The sequence below is a fragment of the Rhyacophila brunnea genome, unplaced genomic scaffold (genome assembly GCF_057557595.1).
Source record: "Rhyacophila brunnea isolate RB1 unplaced genomic scaffold, BYU_Rbru_1.0 scaffold_106, whole genome shotgun sequence".
NCBI classification, from domain to species: Eukaryota; Metazoa; Arthropoda; class Insecta; order Trichoptera; family Rhyacophilidae; genus Rhyacophila; species Rhyacophila brunnea.
In genome coordinates, this window is record NW_028232759.1 from 491085 (window position 1) to 515799 (window position 24715).

The 24715-nt window shown below is 23.9% G+C and overlaps 1 non-coding gene across 1 annotated transcript; it reads right to left on the minus strand.

Moving 5' to 3' along the window:
* Positions 1 to 17528: 17528 nt before the first annotated feature.
* TRNAL-UAG (transfer RNA leucine (anticodon UAG)) lies at positions 17529 to 17606 on the minus strand. Its single transcript has one exon. It is a non-coding gene; the product is annotated as a tRNA-Leu (tRNA).
* Between the last annotated feature and the right edge of the window lie 7109 nt (positions 17607 to 24715).

Below are 24715 nucleotides of genomic sequence, written 5' to 3' on the forward strand. Positions count from 1 at the left end.
ATCAATTTATTTTCTTAGATTCATGATTGAATTGGTAATTTAATTTTTTAATTTTGTTTATTTGATTTTTTTTTATTTCAATTTCTTTATTTCTTATTATGATACAATTATATAATAAAAAATTTGATTTACCAGAATTCATTCAAGGCTCCCGACAAAAGAAAAAAAATAAGGGTATATTTTTTTATTACGATAAAAGTATTAAATGTCTCTATAATATTCTTTTTTAATGAACACCAGATTTAAATAAAACCCGTCTTTTTAAAACAGTTTTATACAAAAATTCATCTAAAATAGATAAAATCCTTTTCCGCAAAGTTGCAATATCAAGAAATATCTTTTACTATATACGAAATTGCATTTTTAACATGATCCTTTAATATGTTTATATAGTTTCAATGAATCGTTAAAATTGTACAAGCAAAAGAGCATCAGCAAGCCTTAATGTCAAACCAAGTGTAACTATTCATGAATTAAACTAGAACAGGCACATTTTTTTGGTTCTTAATGGTTTGTATATTTCTAATGCATATATAATTTACAATAATACGGAGCTTAGTATTCCACATGAGCTCTAAAAAGGGTTAAGACTCTTAAATTAAGCTTTTATATGGCACGATGCGGTTTCATTGCGCGGCATATGCTTAAAATATTTATCTAACAAACTTATGAATTTAATATTTATTTCAGAAAGAAAAAAAATAAAATATTTATTAAAAGAAGCATTAAAATAAAATATTTACATACAAACTATTTGGTCTACGGATCTCTGGTGTGCGATGTAGAGATTAGGAAACAAAAATATAATGTCTGCACTTTAAAATCAATTTTTATATCAAAATTGATTGCAGGGCTTTATTTAAGTGAAAATAGTAAAAATAAAACCGTCTATTTCTACTATAGTTATCCTTTTTTTCTCGCAAAAGAATAGATAATTCAAAAAAAATAATAATCTTATAAACCGTTAAAAAAAATGATTTTTTGTAAACAAATACTCCAAGATACTAAGGAAAAGTCAAATAAAGATATCTCAAAATTTCGCTCTAACATGTAAATGAAAATTTTTGTTGTAAATAATATAGTTGTAGAAATAAACCAAAATATTAAAACATTTTTATTTCTATTTTATCCTTTAATGTATTTTAAAATTTTCTATCATTATAAATTAAATCATGACGGATATTTTGCTAAAGTATAGTATTATGGGGCAAAATAGAACCATACTGTAATTTAGATGTTTTTACATTGCTAATTTTCTAGTTGCAATTTTGGTTCTTTTTTTCGTGCACTAAATTTCATGTTTTTGTGCGTACAGCGAATTAATACTTACGGCTATCTTCTCTTATCCGAATTCTTCTTAAAAACCACTATTATTTTCGAGAACTATGAATCCAAAAGGTTTTCACAATAACTAGGCTTTTATATTTATCTGGATCTAATTAGTGACTTCGATTCCGTTCTGATATCTTTATGATGTTGTATATTACATTGTAATACTAAATACTTATTTATGCGCAAAAATATGCCCTAATATAATACTTTTCAAATTTCAACATTTCTTGACAAATAATCTTAAAAAAATAGGAAATTCAATACATTCCCATGAATTAAATTTTTAAATGCGGAACTACCTCTTAAAAATTCATGCAATGCAAAAGAAATAAATTTTTAATCAAAAACACATCAATTAAGTCAATTGCACATATACGTGCAAAGGATTAGTGACAATAAAAACTATTTTTAAAACACAAAACTTATCCTTATGCCTGTTAAAAGCCATAAGAAAAGAATCCACAAAATTATAAAATCCAAAAAAAATAAAACCTGGATACAAAGTAATATTGTCTTTTACTAAATACAATAAAATGCTGATGGCATTGAAATATATGAAGGTGGTTATATTCACTGCAATTTAGAATATTAAAAAGCACAAAAGCCTCTATATATCAATAAAATATTTCAAATTATAATATTTTACTCGAAAAATATTTTATGTAAGATCAAAGCTTGTTTTCTCTGAATAAAAGATATATGATTATATATTTTTATTATATACAATATTTTCATTATTATTTAATAAAAAAACTGTTTTTTTTATCCATAAGAGCAGGATAAAACTATTATATCTTCAATAAAAAATATTATCAACTTCAATAAAAAAATATTATCAACTTCAAAACCCGTCTTTCACATGATGTAGCACTAGTTTGTATATTGATTACTCAGAAAAGATATAAACACTTTAAAAAAAGCCCTATCAGTTATTTACATATAAATCAAACAATAAAAATCTATTTTACATTTAAAAATACCCCATAAATTTCATACCACCGAGTGTGTTTATTATATATTAATATAAAAACATGAATAATCTATAAAAATTTAACACTATATTCTGCTGATAGTTGAGCTAGTCCTTACACAATCATATGAAATACAAATCCTTGTTTAATAATCTATAAAAGAACTTGATATATCCAAAAAAGTCGAGGCATATATGCAAAACATAGGATTATAAAAAAATTTTGAACTAAAAAGTCTTGAGAGAAAAAGTATCGATGAAGATATGGCCGAAGAATAGATGGTAAAAAATGTTGATAAAGTTTGCTCGAGGATTATATCATACAATCTGTTTGAGAAAAAAAAATTAACTTATTAATAAAATAATCAATAATATGGTAAATAATTATGAAGCTCGATCAATTTTTTTTCTAAAATTATCTTAAAAATTTACCACACCCATAAAATTATAAAAAATAAAAATACTCATTATTTATATTAAAGTAATCAAATCAAAACAATGAAATAATTCTTCGGCTTTAATTTCGATGATTGACACGCCTATCATATTAGTTATTTCAAAATACAAGTTAAATGATTTTACTTAACATAAAAAAGTGCTTTCGCTGCATTAAATTTCTGGTTATTCAATTAAATCTATAATTAAAGGGATAAATATTACTAAAAAAAATAAGTTATCAAGTTTTATTCTAATTAATCTTTATTGTAAATAATAAACCTCTAATTAGATCGATTTAAATGCCCTTTTAAATAAGAAAAGTGTTTTAATCGTCACAAAAAAATTTCGAAATAATCTTAAATCCGTGTTTAAAAACAAATCGTCTGTAAAAGAAAAAAATAATATAAGTTGTAGTCATAAAAAAATCAATTTTTTAAAGCATTTCTTGATCGCAAATAATTTTAACTAAACATATATTTTTATATGGTCGTAGATAACATAATTCAAGAAGGGAATTTAACATATACTGTTTTATTTTCGCAATAAACATAAAATCCTCAATTATGGAATCATATACAAATAATACAAAACTAAGTGTAACAAAAGAGGAACTTATTTTTATTGCACAAAATGCGATTTTTTATGAATTTTACGGTTTATTTTGTGGGATTTATTTAAGGTTTTGAATAAACCAAATTTACTTTTAAAGAAATCACCTGTATCAAGAAAAAATATCATATTAAAACCGGATTAGAACAAGAAAATTAGCATAACTAAGCATATAAGAACTTGAACTTGCAAAATGTTGCAATACATAAATTTCCAAGGATTTTTTTATTTTTCTTTGACAAAAGCTTTCGAATGATACAATCAATATGGTTGTACATAAATGGGGTGTTTAGTTTAAAATTTAAACAGAGATAAATAGTTTTCGCAATAAATAACCCTGCAAATATATGATAACAAAGGAAAAAATGAAAATAAAATCATTTTAGGATAAAATTGCATAAAGTTTTACAAAGAAAGTATAACAATAAAAACTTATTAAAGAGGAGTTAAAGGACCAAAAACACGAAAAAAAAGTAAGAATAAATAAAAAATATCAATTTATAAAAAAAGAAAAAAATTAGAATATCGTAAAATCAATCTAAAATAATAATATTGACTAAATCAGATACAATAGTCCAAGGAAACGTATAAAAACAGAATTTTGAACTTTAATGCCAAAATTTTAAATCATCTACCGCAAAATTTCAGGGAAATCAAAAAAACAAAGATCTTTCTAAAAACATATTAACTTAAATTTTCCAATTACTTCTATAAATCAAATTAAAAGAAATTGGAATGTTTTTAACCACTCAAATATACGTAAAATATTCTATAATTTTCAGAAAAAGATGGAGAATTTCCTAGTAAAAACTATTAAGAGGAGCATAAATATTTTTATGATCTAATTTTCTATGCTTAAGCTACTTAATTTATAAAAATTTAATGAATTGTAAGTTAAAAGGTTCTATAATTAGCAATATATAAAAAACATAAAAGATATGGAGATCAATCTAAAAATTCATAGAAAAAACCCAGAAAAATTGATTCCTTTTCATAAAAAATCGAAAATCTTAAAAAAATTCACACAGGCCTAGACTCTGACAAATAAGTATATTATAAGTACTTAAAGGCAATAATAAATGGCAAAGGGGTTTATATAATAACAGCGATATGCAAATATTTTTTCTCAAACGTGTATCAATCATTGAAATAGAAAGACTTAAAAACCAGTAAAATCATACATAAATAAAAATATAGCAGTTTTTATGAAATTAAAATAGACTTTTCTATAATATTCGATTTGTTTGAGGAAACATTATAATTTTTTTTTGATATAAATTTTTTTGTGACAATATAATAACCATTGACAGTCACGAATTCTATCAACAGCAAACCACACACATGAGAGTTCTGAGTGTAGAAACATGCCTAAATACATAGAACATGTTTGTTTTTTAGTGTTTAAATATTTATTATTGTAAGATTTTTTTAAAGCAGTTTAAAAAGTAACAACCAGGAAAAATATGGAGGAGCCTAAAATTGTAATTAAATAATATAAACCTTTCTAAATTATATACCTATAAATCTATTCGTGAGCTCCATAAGTTATATTTTTATAAAAAGTATTACACATTATATCCTTTTATAAATTTGTATTTTACATATATTATATAATTTAGTAAAAATAAATCTATGCTCTTCTGTCCATTATCAAGTTACTGATATTTTTTTATATAAATATGTAAATTGATCTTTATAATAAATATTTTAATTGAAATAAGCAAACATTTTATTATAACGATTTAACTCTAAATCTTGCAAAAACATATTTTTTATAAATGTTAATCATAGTAGTTGCAGACCGATCTTAGATTTTTAGATATAATAATTTTCTACCGCCATAATATTCTGGCTGAAATATCTAAAATTGTTCATGAATAGTGTTACTTTTTTTATTAATTCCTAATCTATCAAGTTTCTTCTTAAATTTCTATAATTTCGCGAATCAAATAATGAAAAATACAGATGATGAACATGTGTCATAAATCTAAAATTTACTTTGAATATCTATATTATAAGTATATATTAAGCAAGAAAAAAATGATTTTGTAAATAAATAACACAGAGAATAGAAACAGATATGTTATGCTCATACATAGAGATAAAATTCAAAAATATGCTCGTGAATATTCAAATTAAATAAAAAAGAATCTATCAAGAATAGCTTCGATTTTTTTCTATAGCAATAAAATGTTTAGCTCAACAATCATATCATGTTAGGATAGTGGTGCATCGGTTTTTTAAGTGTTATTAATACAAACATGCTATTTGTGAATGTATTTTATGAAAGCATTGTAATTAATATTTTATTAATCGAGACTGATGTGTATCATTTAATGCCATATTTTTAGAAAATAAATTCAAATTAATATTTACTAAAGGAATAGTCAGTTGTATTCTTATAAATAAGATTTTAACTCGAATTAAACTCTGTAAATTCACTACATAATAAGTAAAAATTTGGTAATGGAATTTTTGATTGGTCATTATACATATTTTTTCATTTTAAATCACGTTTCGTGTTATAATAATACCATAGCTATGAACTTATTAGATTTTTTATTTCTAATCGCCTATATACACCAAATAATTTTTAATCAAGTTTCGTATTTTTCTTTTTGGCATAATAAATAACTTTATTGATTTTTATTGCAATTACCCTCACATTCCAATTTATTCATAATATTTAGTCTTTTTAGTTTTAATGGATATAGTCGTAAAAAATATGTTGTTATTTAACGTCACAACGACACTGAAGTCCTTTCTAGCCGCCAGCTGATTTTCTAACCATAGATACATCATTATCAACACAATTTATTGGGAAATTATGTGTTAATTTTTTTTAAAGCAAACGCATCAAAAAATACTAAATTTTCTTGATTTGTTGCCATGTAATATATGGTGTATATATCGCGCCATCAAAATAAGTTGAAACTTATCACAACACTGTTATCTTTTCGAAAAGTAAATTATACAACAAGTTCACGATAAAAATAAATACTCCATATTTACATAATACGCAGACGTCTTTATTAATAAAATTACAACAAGCTAATGAGCAATAAATCAAGTCTATACACATATATCCACAAAAAAAATATTTTTAAAAAGAAGGTGATGATTGACCTCGCATCAAACAAAATCAAAAGAAAACGTGTATACGCTATGAAAAAATTGAAAGCACAAAAATTAAAAAAAAACATAATAATACGAGTAAAATGAAAATTATTACGTGAAAAACTTAATCATGATTTTGTTTTATGTATTTTTGGTTAACGATATATTTAGATGCATAAATTAATCATCATTTAAACCATCCATAATTGTAAAATTTCTCTATATACTTACAAACACTTTCATTCGAAAATATAAATGCATAATAAATTATCTATAGTGCATTTGAGTAAATTTAGTAACCTTTACACATGTTTATTAAAATGCACATAAGTCCTCGCATGACATAACATAGTTTGAATATAAAAAAACACATAAAAAACCTGACAGAATGAGAGGCTTGAAAACAACTAAACCAATTTTTTTAGATGAAATAAATAAAATTTACATTAAAATGACACAGTATTGTGGAAACCTTGGCAATAAAAAATACTTATTATAAAAAAATAGTGATTTCTATGCAGTAAATGTACTGTGTATAGAGATGAAAAAAAACATATAGTTTATGCATATTGCCCCTATAACTTTTTGATACTATTTGGTCAATTAATAAAAAAACATAAATTATTATAAAAACAAATCTATATATAGAATATTATATAAAAACCCCGAGAAGCCCGATAATAAAACGGAAAAATATACAAAAATTAGAAATCAATTGATTAAATATATTTCTAATCTGCAAGACACTTGAACTCATCTCTTTTGAGAGAAGAAGAGCAGTTGATGAAGACAGATCTTGGGAAGATTATATAAGATAAAACAAAAAGTTCAGCAATATTCTTAATGGGCTCTATACGTTTAAATAGATGAAATTGATAAAAAGAAACTTATCCCGTAAATAAAAAATATTTTTTTCTAACCTTATGACGCTAACCTATTTAATAAACAGATTAAATTTTATATACAAATCATTTGCCGACTAAGAAGGAAGTAAAAGTATCAAGCACAACAAATCCTATGATAAAAATATAATTTTTGTAAACATGGTGTATTCGGTTGGAATAATAACAAAGAAAAAAAGTATACTGTAAAATTTTAAAAAATCTGTTTAATTATCTAATATAAATGAATTTTTTATATTTATTATAAGTTAATTAAAAATGCAATTTCCGTTTTACATGTTATTTTTATAATAAGATCTCATAGATCAAAGAAATTTATAGTTTATTTATATGAATCAATAATCAAATAACAAAATTTGATTTCATTACTTGATGCCCAGGACATTTTTTCGATACAAATTTATCATATATTAATATAATAGTTTTTTGAGTTATAATGATATAGTCGAGAATATGCACATTTATGATGAGTTTCCATATCATATGATTATAATCTCTTGTAGTATTGAAAAAAGCTGTACAATCAAGTACTTATATCCCGACTAACCGTTTTAGTATTAACAGATAGAAGTTCTATTCACAATTTTTAATATCGTTTATAATCGTTAAATTCATTTAAAAAGAGTTTCGTATATTATTCATGGGCAAGCAAAATATTTAATCTTATTATAAATTGATTAAATTATTTTAAATATATTTATTAGGCACAGAATTTCCAGAAATTAAATTTTGACATACAATTTAAATCTTGAATTATCATTAGTAAATTTCCGCCAATCTTAAATATATACATAGTGTATCTCAGAGTAAATATTTAGAAAAGACCAAATTAATCTATAAAAAAACATAAAATTATTCCTATTCGATATTTATTTTGATAAAAACTTCCCATCATTTTTTTGCTTCTATAATATTATTTGTCATATGGTAAGGAATCGAAAGAAAAATTGTGCTTTTCTGTTAAATAGTATTTATTTACAGGTAAGAGGGACGATGATAAATGTAATTATCTGAAATTCAATTCTAAACACAAATTATACATTGATATTATTTGTTTATTCAAATATATAAATAAGAAGCTTGCAAAATATGTAATAGTAAGGGTGTTTTCAATGATGAAAATGTAAATGCATTTATAAATTGTCGCCTTTTATCACTAAAAATTCCATACAAAACTTAAATTCCCAATAAAATAAATTTATATATTATTAATTATTTTTGCTCATAAATATGCGCTTTTAAATTTACTAATGTCTAAAATCCCATTAACTCCGTATATATTTAGCCCTTAAAAAAAGAAGCAAACAATAGTATTAAAAATATAAAAGAAATAATTATTTTTTTTTGAAATGGGATTGTGATATTTTTTTGCTTCAAAGATAGAAGCTATTGCTAATTAAAACCCTATAAAAGGCTTCGATGCATGGTTAGATATGATTATAGAGACCGAATTTTTTTCTTGATGTGATTCTCTTTCATAAATTTCTTGCATCTATTCTTTATACATATAATTTATCCGCGCGTTTAAGGGTTTTTTCTTGATCACAAGTATTTTTAGAAGATATTTACAAATTCTTAATGTATTAGCTAATTTATTAGTTACTTAAAGCTGACTTTAGTTTTTTATTTTTGATAAAATAAAGGTTTATGCTTCATAATTAGCTGGAATTTATTAATCGAGAAAACTTAAAAACAGTAAAATCTTACACTTTCGTCCTACAATCATCAGGGTATACGTTAAAGGCCTAAAGTTTTTAAATGATGGTCTTTTGATTTAAGGGTTAAACATTTTATATATTTATTATCTTATTGGATCCAACTAGTTTTAATGAACCGAAAGACATCAAGAGGTAAGCTAGTTTCTAGCGATTTACTGCTATTATTAATACAGAAAAATAACAGAATACCCGAAAGTTTTTATTATTGCCATAGATTCTGAAAAAGAAATATTTTGTGATAGTAGAAGAATCTATAAGTTTGCTAGCAGATTGCTTTGGTAAAATCAATTATAATTTCCAACATCACTTCTTTTATATTTTCAAGTAAACCAAGTTCTAAAATCGTTGTGATTTCTTTGATTGAGAAAGAGGTTAAAACAAAATCAATAAACTCTGGCGAATAGCTATTTATAAAGCTATCAATCATGTAAGATGGATCGAGTCCTTTAAGAGACTTTGAATCATCAAATGAATTCGTATCTCGTTTTGAGGTGATAATTCTGCCAGCCGCTTGAATTAAAGATGAATCAAGGGTTCCAGATTTATCAAATTTTTCTAGTGATTCCTCATCTTCTTTTGATATAATTAACGGATTAAAATTCAGTATTATTGATCTATAGTAAAATTCATGATTTGCAAGTGTCTAACAAGATGTAGACTCTTCAAGGGGATTATCAGCAAAAGAAAATGAATGGGGCGTAATTAATGTAAGAATGTTGGCTGAATTTATTTCTTGGAAATATTTCATATATAAATGCGGAGGTTGATATTCAGACGGGTCAAAAGGTAAAAATAATATGGGTCTGTTGACGAATTAATTTTTCCAGGCAATAAGCACACATAAGCTGTACTTAAGTTATTTTTAAAGTCTGTAATATATGCATCGATGTCTTTAAAACACAAAAAAACAAATTACTCTTTAAGTTCATCTCCTGTATAAAAATCTTTTTTTTCATATATTTAATAAATTCAACAGAATACTTTGTTAGAATGCCCATATTTTATAATTTATATATGAGACTTTCTTACATTTTGAAAAAAATTATGGAATATCATGTTTTTTTCAAATGATTTCAACATACATTCGTATGTAATAGATTTCGCAAATGACGCAATAACTATAATAATAAAAAACCTTTTGTGACTTCATATTTTTATCATACGTTTTTTTCCCTTTAAAAAGTGTTTCTAGAATTTCTTGTATAGCTTCTTTATATTTTTTTGAATCCTTATAATGACCAAAATCTTTTTTTATCGTTGAGCTAGATATTTGACCAGACCCTAGATTTTTAGAATTTATATCTTCTTCAAGAATAACTTTTATTTCAAAAAAATTTCCAATTCGCGATTGAAATCATCTGTTATTTTCTCTATTGCCATAACATCTGTAAATTTCTTCAACTCTACCAACAAAAATCTTAGTTTTTTAGTCTAATTTTTTTCGTATTCACAGATTTCGATTTCGAAAAGCCCACTATGAAATGTTGAGCTTTGGTTTTGATTTTTTTTGTATTTAGGCTGTTCTGATTTTTTAGTTATGTAAGCTATGAAGTGAACGCCTTGATTAATATCGTTTTAGATTCTTTTAATGCAAAAAATCAACTTCTTTTCATGTATACTAAGTTTACCTTTTTTTTGGGAAGATATAAATTCAACTCCAACAATAAAAAAATAAAATGTTGAGATCGAAAGCTTTCATATAAAAATATAGAAAATTATCTTGTATATTTTTATTTTAATGCAAGTGATAAATATAATATCGTAAGAGGTTTATCAAAACACGTGATATGATGAAAAGAAGGCCTTTTATTACAATCAGAATTGATTTAGAAATCTCTCCGAGCTAAAAAATTGATTGATTAAATAAATTTAAAATTAAATATAATTTTCAAAAAAGTTTGGTATATTGCAAGGATGTTTCTCGTTTATATATATGAATATACAGTTACTTGAAAAACTTTTAATAAATTAAAAGTGTATTTACTAACATAGTATGTCACGTTTTAATTTTACAAAAGATAAAAATATAAGAAATATATCAAATAATTTAGACTAGTGACAAACATACCCAAAATAATTTTTAAGATAAAACCTTTATTTATTTAATCATTATACGATTTAAAAAAATGTAATTTGAATTGTGCAAATCTATAGATTATTTTAAAACCATTTGGAGCTCTAAATTAATTATATAGTATAATATATTTGTTTATGTTTAAGAATTCAAAATCTTTCAATGTATATATATTAAAATTCAAATTTAAACTTGGTATTAAGTATAAATTCATTGAAATAGACCAAATTAAACGCCTTTAAATCGTGTTTTTGTATTTGGGATGATGTTTTAACCACCTTAGCAATTTCTAGAATAAAATTAAATATTTAAAATATTGATTATAAAAAAATATTATGTCCAAAAAGAACCATAAGATATCACATAAAGTCTTAAATATTTTGATTTAATTTATTTATACACAAACTATTTAATCTTCTTCACTTGTTTTATTTCTTATAATTCAATCAAATTTATAAGCTATCAATACACAAATCACAATCTTTGATTGAATGATATGCTATCATTCAATTTACTTTTGGTTGTTTGGCCTTCTAAATATCACACAAATACATTTATACTCAGGTATAATCAATAAAATTACAGAGTTGAAATAATTTTTTTAATGCAATGTTTTTTAAATCCTTGCGAAAGTGTTACAACATGAAATTCTAATAATATTTGTTTTTTTCTAAATTAAATGCTTTTTAGCGCCAAAAAAAATATAATATCGAGATAAAATTTTTACTTAAGATAAAGTAACTATCATATGTACACCAAAAAAATGCAGTCAGTAGCCCCCCAGAAAAAAAACTTAAGCAAGCTATAATTGAAACTAGAGGGATATCTATATGAAGAAATTTATGGTTTAAAACATGCATAACAAAGAAAGCAACTCTTCTTGCATTTAAATCATCTAGATTAAACATATAAATTATAAATTCTTGGATAGATATAAAAAAGTTTAAAAAATATCTTTATTGATATAATATCTCTAATAGTCTTCCTTATAAATATAAACACGATAAATATATAAACACGATAAATATATAAACACGAAAATAAGATTATTTTTCTTTTCGAAACCTTATTAAAAGCTAAATTTTATGGAAAAAATAATACATTTCACATTTCAAGACTATCGTATTTTTATAATGTTTCGATTTCTAGTCTAATAAAACCAAGATTTTTTATCATTTTTGATTCTTGAAATAATAGATACCTTTAAGACATCTTTTTGATTTTTTATCGCAAATGTTTTTTTATTCTCTGTATCAAATTTATTTCGTTTTTAAACTTTTTAATTCTGGTATTTTTTCACATGTACCAATTTACATTCATTAGAGATACCCAGAAACGGTGCTTATAATTCTTTATAAATCCTATTGGAGTATTTCCGAAATTAATTATAAGAACAATCACAGTGAGATGAACTATTAAGTTTATTTAACGAAAAGGTTGTTTTTGTGTCATGAATAAAAATTTTTAATTTATTTGTGATTATCGTAAAATTAGATATCTTTAAACTATTAGCTTACTCATCTTTAACGAGTTTGTCCATATATTATGTAAAATATAAAAACCCATTACAATGCATCCGTAAATTATAATTTTTTTTGCTGATTTAAAGTGTATTCTAGAAATATAAGGGCTCAAAGTCACTAATATTTCGTAAAAAAATATCAAATCGACAACTTTTTTGTTTTATTATAATGATTGTATTTGCAATAGTGAAAGATGTAAATATTTCTTTACATTTGAAGATTATTAAAATGTTATTTTTTTTATATAAAATTGATTTCTCCGTAGGAATCAAAGCAGAAGCTCATAAAAAAGGTAAAATCGTTTACATTAAGATAAGAAAAATAATTTTTGTCATTAAATTTCCAAAATATCACAGTTAGATTGTATATGGATCATAAATGATTCGTTATTGATTTCAAAATGTTAAGAAACAGTTGAATTAGGAAAAATTAGTTTACTGAAAAATTATATCACAAATATTTTATAAAATATTCTGTCAAAAGAATTCAAAATATTACAATATGTTGGAGATATTGATTAGATAAAAAAATGAAGTAAAATTTGATTAGACATAGTTCGTACAATGTTAATATCATAGGTCACATAGATAAGGTAGTTTCGGATATTTATAATTAAATATTATGACCAGGATAAATAATTTTATTTGTTGTTTATAAGAAAATATTTATATTCTAGTTTAAGTTTTGAAGAAATATGTGCTTTGAAATTCAAAAAAATAGTCCGAATAATTGGAAAGAATATATATTTATGATAAATAATATAGTTGAACCTTTGAAATTTTATCAATTTGATTTTTTTAAAGTTAATAGGCACACAAATATGATGAAGGTAAACAGGAAAGGAATAAAGAAGTTATTAACAATCTAAAAAAGATTTGATATGATTAATTTTTTGTTGCTTTATATGATAAATAGCAATTAATATTCATTCATTTTTATTTTTCTTCAAATATTTGTTTTGTTTATTCCTTCATATTTCAATTTCAAATATTTTATTATTATAATTTTGTTTATTATTGATGCATTAGTATGCAACACAAGATTTCGCCTTGAATTGGGAATTCCAAAAATAAATCGTTCTATATAGGTATACAAAAAAAATTACCTTTAAATAAAATCGATGCGTGGAATCTTGAATCAAAATTTATATATTTTGCACAAAATAATTTTTATGCGTGTTATTTGGAATACATGATTTACAACTTAAGTCATATTCTGTATTATTGAGCTAAAGAATTAGAAAAAAGATCCATTAAAGTTTTGAGATAATAGTGAAAATTACAACCATCTAAGGTTTTCTAGTATTTTACTTTAAGAGCTCTAGTAAATTTTAAATAAGAGATAAAAATTATAAAAAATCAGCCCAAAACAAATTATTTTTATCATGATCTTTGAAACAAATAACAAAATTGAAAAAATGCAAGATAGAATTATTTTAATTTCGAAAGATCACATAGAAGAAATATGAACGAACAAAAATATATATGTTTAAATGATTGTGAGCGATTAATAAACATTAATGTATGCATATTTTGTAAAAATGTAGAAAAGGTGTCATATATATCTATAGATTCTATTAAATGATCATATGAATTAACAATGTAAATAACAAACAGAAAGAATAAACAAAGCAAAATAATTAAAAATCACGAAGAAAGCAATATTAAAAGCATAAATATAATTTCTCACATATATAAAATGCTAATAATTTATACATACTTTTAAATTTTATAAATTTAAAAATTAATGACAGGATTCATTTACGTTCAATGAAATGTTAATATTATAATTCTTGCACACTAAAGTAAAAAAAAAACGAAATAAATTTGACACTTAAACTGTTTAACCGCTTCAGGAATCCTTCTATCATACCGATGATGGATTTTTTTTGTTTGCACAGGTATACAGGAATTGAAAATAGTCTTTTTGCCCCTAATAAATTAACTAATTATACTTAAAACTTTGTTTAACTGTGGATTTACCAACTATGTTTTCTGTATACTTTTGCAGCTAAAAGTAAACTATCATTTGTTTTAAATCTAAAATAAGCTTGCATGTGTAGAATTAGAATCTTCAATCATTCATTTAAATCCTTTAATTTTAATTGAAGATATAACCCTAAGTCTTGTATGTAGAAAGACACTTGAAATTAAAGACTTATGAGAAAAGAAGAGGAACACACGAGGATGAGATGACAAACCTCGTTATTGATATTTATTGTATCACACAATCTGTTTGACAAAATATTAAACACAAATAAAATATTAAACATAAATAAAAAATTAACACATAAATAAAATTATGGATATATAAATATAATATCGAATATTTAAACACTTAACTATAGTCTCTATTTGACTATTAAGCATATAATTTATTAATTATCCGATATATACATATACGAAAAAAAAGTAACCCTTGATAGAATTCGTGCTACCAATAAATACAATTAACATGATCATAAACGAGAAATAAGAGATACAATTAACTAGCATCTGGATTGTCATTAATATATAAATATAAGACAAATATTACACCATATATTGTAAAATGGTAGCAAAATATCATAAAAGTTACTTAATGAAGCTCGAAGTCACAAATCAAATCGAGGAATACATTAAAACTATAGAATTAGGGAAGAAACCAGAAATAATAAGTCTTGAATAAAGAAAAGGTATCGAATAAGATTTAAAAGAAGAGGATAAGGCCAAGAGTATAGATATGATGAATACTTGGAAAATCAATCAGGCTATGCTTGAAGAAAAAATTTATATGGTATACCCAAAATTAACACATGAATAAATTATAGTTTCAATAAAATATTTTTAAATAATTTTTTTTTGGAAAAAAGCTAAATGCAGAGCATATATACTATTTAGATCAAGACATATAATTTTCCGCTTTTTTTAAAGAAAAAAAGACATATTTCTTTATTTATAAAACCCAAGTTTAGTACAGAAACTTGACATAGAGCAATATTTTTGCTGTGGTTCGTCCTTGGCTACAAATTAAAAACTTTATAGAACATTAAAAGATGTTTAAAATAGTTGAAGAATGGTGATCATTAAAGAAAAACAATATCGAAGGAATCATTTTTGAATTTTCATAGTATATAACAACATTTAATTTTTTTTCTTAGAGATAGTGCCTGTATATATAATACCACGGGAAAAAAACGATTAATCTAGAATGACTATTCTATGATAAATGATTTTGAATTAAGTGCACACAATTTATTTAAGTTCTAAATAAATCGTGGTATATGTTGTTGATAGAAATGCAATTACTTTTAAAGTAAAAAGAACGGGTAAACTATTTTTTTAAACATGTATTCCTCAAAATACAATAACATATCAGTAAATAAACTTTAAAAAATAAATTCGACTGCTAAAAGATTTTTAAGCATCAGAAAATAAAAATATTATTAAATTTTAAGTTTAGCATGTATTCAATGCCAAATATTCAATACCGAATATTACAAACCGATACACAATATTGCAAAAAAGTAATCGTCAAGACATAAAATTACTTAAAAAAATATAAATATAAAATAATTTATTATTTTTTAGTACACCAACAAAATATGGCCTTGTTGACATAGATCTTTCTACGCTTGAATTTAAACAAAAAGAGAGTTTATTGTGTAAAATAAAACAAAAAACACTACATCAAAAACTCTTCGATGTTCATAAAAATACAACGCTAGAAATATTAGGATCCTCAAAGTGGCTACAATATGGAAATATCAGACCATTAGAAGAAGCTAGATTCTGCTTTATCCAGGATAGGAACATATTCTTTGGAGATAGATCAAGGTGCCCGCACTGTAACGACTCAATAAAAACTGTCGACCACTTAGCAAGCAGATGTAAAAAAATGCTTGGTCATGACTATACAAGAAGACACAATGAGATTGTAAGATGTCTTCACTTTATGCTGGCAAGAAAATACAACTTCAAAAAAACAAAAAAAATACGCAGACACTCTGTACAAGAAATAATGGAAAACGAATTCGCAGAGATCAAAGTAGATACAAGAATTAAAACAGACATCAAGTTATCGAACGACAGACCTGATATTTTTGTATATGACAAAAAGAAGAACTGCATCACACTGATCGAAATTGGCGTGACAAGTATTGACAACATAAACATAGTTGAAAACGAAAAATTGAGAAAATATGACCTGCTAGCATCTGAACTATCATTAATATACAAATGCAAGACAAAAATTATTCCATATGTTATAACATGGGACGGTGTGGTTACACGATATCATAGAAGGTACCTGAAGGAACTAGATGTCACAAACCAGGTTGAGGCATATATTCAAACATTGGGATTGAGAAAAACCCTTGAATTAATAGGTCTCGAAAGAAGGAGGGGTATTGAAGAAGACTGTGGAGAGGAAAAGATAGCCGAAAGTATAAATACACTGTGTGTACAGAGTATCAAGCAAGCTGTGCCTGAGAACAAAAACTAAAATTACGACTATAAATATAGCCCATAAATAAAAATTAATTTAGTACACCAAATAATATTCCTTTTTTTTAAATTATTTTTATCCGTGATTCCTATCCCAATTTTATATGCAAATATTATAAAAATGAAAATGCCCACAAATTTTGTATAACTTGTGTTATCCTATTTTTGAATACTTTCTGTTGACAAAATTTTAAAGAATAATGTCTAATAATATTTATATTTCTAGTCCGAAAAACTCTCAGGTAAATATGAGAACTATTTATTGCAAATTTTACAGTATTAAAATTAAAGTAATCAAAAGATCTACAATCAAAGGTTTTAATTTTCTTACTTTAAATTAAATTAATATATTCTATTAAAATAGTGTGAGGGGGATTCGAACCCCCGCCCGAAGAATGGACTCTAATTCCACCGCCTTAGACCACTCGGCCATCACACTAAAAATTTGTTTAATTATTTTATATTATTATCTTTATTAAGAAAAAACCATAAAATTTAATTGTAATGGAAAAAATGACGAATTAGAAAATTATTTTCTATTCAAATTAGAAATTCATATATCTAGAGCTATTTTATATTGTAAAAAATACAAGGTATGTATTTTAGTTTAAAATAAATACTTGCTCTAATTATTTCTCGCCATATATTTTGTATCTTATATATTTATCTTTGTGTGATACGGATAATTATTGATTTATTCATTTTAGGGCTAAAATATTAGTTTTTGCTCTCAAGCACAACTTGCTCGATCTTTAGTGCGCACAGCTTATTAATACTTTCGACTATTTTTACCTCTCTGAAGTCTTCTTCAATACCTCTTCTCCGTTCAAGACTTTTAATTCAAGGGGTTTTCCTTTCCCAAGGTTTGTACATATGCCATAATCTGGTTCGTTATTTAGAGTTCCTTCAGATAGTAATGTAGACAACATAACGCTAGATATATTAAATAATATAAATCAAAATAGAGGTTATAGTTACAATTATGAACCATTATTATTTTATACCAACAATTAATCATGTATAATCCAAGAACATGGACACATGATTTACGCATTCTTTGGGAAGATTATTATTTGCTCGGGATATTAAATTCATGCATGTATGAAATATATAATCTATTCGGCTTTATTAAATAAATAGCAAGATATAATTATAATTCAATAAAATTTAAATGCATGCATAAATGAAACAAAATTTATAAACATAGTTGAACCGACTATTAAGATATATATTTAATTCATTAACAAACAATTCATGCATATTTTGAATTCAAGTTATTCAAAATTGAGTCTGAATTTAAAGTTGTATCTACTAAATTATAGAGTTAAATTCATGCATAGTTTGAATGCAAGTTATTCAATATTGTGCCAGAATTTAAAGTGGTATCCATTAAATTATAAATATAAAAACATGCATAAATTTGAAATCAAGTAATTCAAAATTGAGTCTGAATTTAAAGTGGTATCCACTAAATTATAGATTAATTTATTCATGCATAAATATAATATAATTTATAAATACAGTTGAACCGACTATAAAGATATATATTTAATTTATTAAGCATAAATTCATGCATAGTTGGAATGCAATTTATTCAATATTGTGTCAGAATATAAAATTATATTTACTTAATTATAAATTAATTGATTCATGTATGATGAAAATAAAATTATTTATTATTTTTAAATGTATATCAAGAAATATTATTTAATTTATTATTATTTTTAATGTGAATATTTCGGGTCGACCTTTATATTTAATCAAATAGACTGTGTGATATAATCCTTGGAGCAAACTTCATCATATTTTTTACCATCTCTTCCTCTGCTATATCCTCATCGATATCCCTTCGTCTTTCAAGACTTATCAGTTTTTAATTTATTACAATATAAATTCATGCATAAATGAAATAAAATTCAATAAAAATTTATGAATGAAAATTTAAAATAAATTTACAGATTTTATATTTTTGAAATAAAAAAATTTAAGATATAAATATTTTAAAACATATAATTAATTTCTTCTAATAATGGCAGTAAAGTATACGATTAATTTTACAAAATATTAAAATTTTTATAATAAATAAAATATAAATTTTAAAATAACATTAATCTCACATGTTGTATTTGTAATACGATTAGAAACAAATAATAATATAAAAATTGATTTAAGACAGTTTCAAAGAACCATCAAAAATATTTAGATAACAAGCAATGGTTCTTTAATAGTTTCAGATCCTGATAAATAAAATCACACAAAAACATAGCAAAATAATCAGTAATCAAAAGAATAGTTTCAAAAGTCTAAATACATTAAGACTACTAAATAAATTAAATCAATATTTTCTAAATTACTAAATACAGATAATTAACAGCAAAATAACCATAATAAGAATTAAAAACCCCCAATCCTAAATGACGCTTCCCGTATTTCCCATATTTACAGTTCACGTAGAAGACATATACGTAATCGCAGGTGGTGGTGGAGGAGACCCGACATACGGTAAACAAAACGGAGTACTCGTATATGATTTAACAACATATGATGGAATATGCTGGTGTGATACAGGAGACGATGTAATTGACCGTATAGAGATTTTAGAAATTACTAATCCAGTAAAAGATAAAAACAATAGAAAAATTATTGAAATGGATTTTGATGACATTAGTGAAGAAAATAACGAAAATGTAAAAAGTGCTGGCAAAAGAGATTCTAAAAAAGGGAATGATAAAAAAGTAAGCTTGAGTGAATCTGATATAAATTTGTCCATGCAAAAAAATATATCTAAGAAAAATCAAGTCAGTTTACAAAAAGAAAAGCATAAACCACAAAATAATGTGCAACCAAGAATCGTTGCCAAAAAGAAAATTTTTATGGCGGTATGCGGTTTGCATAATTTTTATATAATAAGTTTATTTGGTTACGATATCAAAATTTTAAAGAAATTTAATATTCGGGCTACGTGCACATTTTTCAAAAATAATTGCTTGATATTTTGTACCGACAAAAAAGAAATACATGGTGTTTTTGATTATCGAAAACTCACAGAAGATAATTTTGAAAAAACTAAAATAGTTTATGTAAATCGTAACGATTCGGATTCTGATACAGCGGAATCATCAATTTTTTCTATAAAAAAGAAAAAAAGAACAAACGAATTAAAATTTTATTGTATAAATAATGAGTCTAACCCCATAAACAATTGGCACTCATTTTTTGTCATAAACAAAACGATACATAAAATTTATATTGAAGATAACAAATACTGTTTTGATTTTCAGGGCTCGAAAAGATCATTCGAAGACGAAATATGCGAAATATTTTATAACGAAGCAAGACAAGAACTCGTATTCTTTACCCGCGGAGAAAGAAGTAGACTTATCGTTCTACATAAAAATTATGAACACTATCTTCCTATCGACAAAATAACAGCCCTTAAATGTTCAAATAAAGTATGTTCTGTTGCTACAGGAAATGGTTGGGTACATGTTTATACTCACCAAAAAAAATCAAACGTGATGAAATTGATTTATAAGAAAAAAGTTTATAATTTGCCACTAACTGGTGTTGATTATATGAATAATTACATTTATTTTACGTGTTTCAATGGTCTGATTGATAGAAAAAAGGCAGGCGAAAGAAAAATATATTTTTTTATTTTTCTTATTGTTTTGGCTATTCTTATTGGATTTCTTCGACAGTAAATAATGTACAACATTTTTTGACAATAAAAAAATAAAGAAAACCCCAATTTTATATTATTATAGATCTCATATTGTGCAAATGTTAGTTACATTCATTTTTATAAAATTTAATCTTATTATACATCTATTATCATACAAATATTTGATAAATATACTGTATGAAAGAATGTTAAATCCATTTTTATAAATTTTATTATTTTTTTATAGATCTTAAATTATACAAAATTTTGATAAAAAAACAAAAAAATATTAGTTGCATTAATTTTTTAAAATTCATTCTTGATATACACTAGTATGATACAAATATTTGATAAATATACTGTATAAAAGATAGTTGCATTAATTTTTTAAAATTCAATTCCTATTAATATCTTATAAAGACACTTGAACATATCACATTTGAGACAAGAAGAGTAGTTGATGAAGATAGATCAAGGGGAAGGATACAAAAAATATATCAAGGAGTTGTGCAATGTTTCCAATAGGCTGACTACGTTTCAATAGATATAAATGATAAAAAGAAACATAACACATAAATAAAAAGTAAAAATTAACGCGATCAATATAGTATGAATAATATCTATCAAATTTTTGTAATAAAAAAACACGAGCAATAGCTTATTTATAAATACAACCTGTATCTTTATCACGCACTAATGTTTCTTGAAATATATATTGCATTTATTGGAATAATCGCCAAATCTAAAAAGCAAAAGTATATATAAAATATTTATTTGTTTCAAGTTCTATCGAAATTAAATAAAAATAAAATAGATTTGTGCATGAGAATTGTAAATAAATTTTTATACTCGACGAAATAATTTGTAAATTTTCATATTCTTATGTGTACGTTTTAACTAGCGTTAAGAGAACTTATACCAGCGAAAAAGTATTCATTGTGAGATAATAAGAAAATATTTCTGATAAATAAACCTTTATTCTCTTTACAAATTGGGTTTTGAGATTCTAAATTGCAACTTTTAGTCTTGAATAACAAAAATAAAAATTCCGAACTCTGATGTCAAAGAAAACAATTGTTACAAAAAATCCCTGAATTTATAATAAAAAAACTAGGGAGATACATGTCAATTTTTAACAACAGAAGTCGTTAGAAAAGACAAGTAAATCTAAAAAAATACAAGTTGAATGTATTTCAGTTAAAATTGACATAATATAAACCTATTTGTCTTTTATAAATATTTCAAACAATAGTATATAAAATCTTAACCCGATTTAAGTTTAATAAATACTCTTTTTTGTATATTTTTTCTAATTATCATTATATTATGCATACTAAACTAAAGTGAACATAAAATTGTAAGGAAAACGGGAAGAATCTTTTGATTATGAAAATAAATTTAATGTTTTGAGATTATGCGCTACAAACACTTTTGATCTATATATTATAAAATGAATTCATATTTTTTTTAACTTATAAAGTAGTCATACGTTTTTGTAATATGCGGGATTAAAATTCTTTTGTAAAATTAAACTTATAGTTTTTGTAAATAAAACACTTTAGACCCACAAAACTTAAATTAATGCTTAAAATCAAAAAATGTATCGATGATAAAAAAGAAACCAAAACAGATCAATATTTCATAGGTCTAATTTCATTTTTATAATCATCCAATTATGATTTTACAGTATTTTTAGCCATATTGAGATTTAATGATTATACGGGATATAAAAATACCAATTAATATTTTAATTCTAGATGTGATGAAATGCAACTAAGATTGAAATACGTGAAAATTTATTTTTTCTTATGATATAAAGTAAATATAATTACGGGTAAATTTTAATAACTTCTACCCAATACAATGTTATTTCTATGTAAGTTCGCAAAAATCCGGTTAATGGTACTAGATCCTAAAAATTTAAGGTAAATTACATAAAAAAGATAAAATTTCCTGAAAAGCGCTATATCCATGCATTCAAATATGATCAAACTAGAAAATCGAAAAATTATGATCTTAATAAAGCAAGGCAATTTTTTTTTGATAAAAACGCATTAATAACAAATAGAAACAAATTTAAAACAACAGAACTAAATATGGCGTATTATACCATTTTGATTTTCTATATATAATTTATGAACAATTTTCGGAATTTTCATTTATATTAGTATTCCAAGATTTATTTTTAGTCTAGAATTTTACTTAATTTTTTTCAAACAAAATATAGTGGCGGTCTTTTCCATTTTCATCATTTCAAAATTTACGTATCATACATAGATAAATTATGAGTGCCACTTATTTATGTGCTTTTTTATGGTTCCCATGATTTTAATATTTATTTATTTCTATCTATTTTAAAATTTCATATTTTGTTGTTAATTTAAAAGCTTTCAATTTCGGATTTCTTACAAAAATCCTAAAACCTCTTTCGATTTTATAAAAAATATTTTGTAAGTTTTTATTTCATAATAATTATAAACCGGCAGTCAAAATCTCTCGAATCCCTTTTTTTAGATTTCGATTATTAAATTTTGAATCCTCATAGCTTTATTTTATGATTCACATTGACAATTAATTATTTAATTGAGCTGTGAATAAATAGTGTTTATATAACCCTAATATTCCGCTTTTTTTAATTATAATGCGATTTAAAAGGAAACATTTGTGTGAAAAAATCTGAATAACCAATGAATTTAAAAGAGATTAACTTGGGAAAATAAATCACAAAAAAACTAAAGATTAAAAATATATTTAATCCATCAAAAAACCAAAAAAAATAAATAATTCTAATGAATTCAGTGATATTAAAAAATCATCCTTACGTTTATTATACACCCTTTCTATTTTTTCACTAACGCATCATTTATGTTCCAAATTTATGGCCAAAGAGAGTTCCAGAAAAATATATTTGTATACGAAACCATAACTTTCTTATTTTATGATCAGAAAAATACCTTTAAAAACATTAAATTTTCGTTTGTAAATTCAAGCCAAAATTTAGAAAGATGAAAAATACCTAAGAAGCCATGTTTTATATAAAAATTATAGAATTTATAAGTCTTGGTGGCTTTATGCAAGGGTTGACTTGTCCTAAATTTTATTGAATCCAACATTATCCTTAATACGATAAAAAATATTTTGGCACACAAAAGGTGCTAAATATTTCTAATGCATGTTTTTTTATGCTAAAATTGTATAATTTGAGTAGCTTTTTTTATTATTTCTATAATTGCTATTTTAACGATTAATGTGCTCAAAGAAGCAGACAAAAACGAATACTATAATTATAAAAATTTTAAATACCCGTTTTTCTGTTTAAATTCATCAAAAAAATACGATTATTTCCTCGAGAAAAAAAGTAACAACGCATATTATGCCGACCAGAAAATTTTAACTATTAGAAAATTTTTTTAAAAGATCTTTTATGCTTCACGTAGATCATGTTTTAGGATACTGGATAAAAGATAATGATATAAACTAACAAAACTTTAAATATTTTATTGATGATTGCATCTAAATTGTTGAAAACAAATTTGTGGATTTCTTAGCAAAGAAACAAAGTTATTTCCGTAATAGATAATTATACATTTAGGGAAAATTTCATAATTAATTTTAAGATGATAGCTAGAATAAAAATATTAAACATAAGTAGCAATTTCTTTTTACATAGTAATGATAGGTGGTTTTTATGAAATTTATTTTATGTCAAGCTACATAGAAAAAGATCTTTATTTACTAGGAAAAAAATATTTTAAATCATACAAAACATGAATTAAGTATTTTACTACCTACGCATGATTTTTAATAAACATATATTTATAATTAAGTTATAAAGAGTTGGATTTTTTATGCCTTACACAGCAATATAAACAATGATTTATACA